At 38.5% G+C, this 1,183-nt stretch overlaps 1 non-coding gene across 1 annotated transcript; it reads right to left on the bottom strand.

Moving 5' to 3' along the window:
• Window positions 1-737: 737 nt before the first annotated feature.
• Window positions 738-819, bottom strand: TRNAS-GCU (transfer RNA serine (anticodon GCU)). Its single transcript has one exon. It is a non-coding gene; the product is annotated as a tRNA-Ser (tRNA).
• Window positions 820-1,183: the final 364 nt, after the last annotated feature.

Here is a 1,183-nt window from a genome sequence, read left to right as displayed (position 1 = left end):
AATCCTTCAAAAAAGTACCAGCACAAAATAACGCCTAGAAAAAGTGATTTGACAGTGATTTGAAAGTTTGATTCCAGCTGACCTGAGCTGCTAGACACTGCTTCAAACATCTCCATGTAATTAGTATAAATGCTGCCTGTGGTCTCTTTCTTGACTTTTTAAATATTCTTTTTGAATACAATACAGTACATTTTTATTCTTGACAAATGCAAAACCAAATTTTTTACTTAATCCCATGAGTTCTGCACTGCTAGAGCTCCTGAACACAGTGAGGTGATCTGTTTTAGAGCAATGGAGAAGAAGATTGGGTCCATCCTGTTCACTCAGCATCAGTATAATTTCCTATCCAGAAAAAAAAAAAAAAAAGATGTGAGAAGTTAGAGCTTCTCACGTCTTGAAGTAGCTGATGTAATGGGAGGACAAACACAGCCACTGTCATGGAAAAATAAACCTTGTTTCTCTTTTTTAATACAATCTTATCTATCCCTGTGCAAAGCTGTTTCTTAAAAATAATTAATTTTCTATTTCCTTGTCTCTTCTCTTTTCTTAGTGGCTAATCTTATGCTATCTACTAAATCTGAATAAAAACATCAATTTGGTTGTTCCTAGAATGGCTTGGGTTGGAAGGGACCTAAAAGATAACCTAGCTCCAACCTCCCTGCCATAGGCAGGGATGCCACCACTATATCAGGTTAGCCAAAGCCCCATCCAACCTGTTCTTGGCCAAAGTTATTTCTCGACGAGGATGGGATTCGAACCCACGCGTGCAGAGCACAATGGATTAGCAGTCCATCGCCTTAACCACTCGGCCACCTCGTCATGTAGGGATTTTGTCCTTTAAAGTAAAACAACTGTGTTTGCTAGGGCATGCCTGTGCTTAGGAGTAATGTTATTTCAATTAGCAGATTGAAATAGCTGTGGATGGAAGTAAATGAGGATTTGTCATTACCCAAACTGTATCCAGCAATAATTTGAGGATTCTTCTGTTGTTATCCAATGCACACCTGTATGTGTACAGAAATTGGGCTTAAGTTCAACAATTCATCATCATTATTATTATTTTATAGCCTGTATTATTATAAAATACCCTCAGAGGCTTGCCCAAAACAGACTGCAAGAGATTATACCAGTCACCCTGTAAATCTGGAACAGAGATCTGTAGCTGAAGCAATCCCATCCCACC

The sequence above is a fragment of the Anas acuta genome, chromosome 2 (genome assembly GCF_963932015.1).
Source record: "Anas acuta chromosome 2, bAnaAcu1.1, whole genome shotgun sequence".
In the NCBI taxonomy this organism is placed as follows: Eukaryota; Metazoa; Chordata; class Aves; order Anseriformes; family Anatidae; genus Anas; species Anas acuta.
The sequence above is the reverse complement of the archived record's forward strand: the minus strand, read 5'-3'. Positions and strand labels throughout refer to the sequence as shown.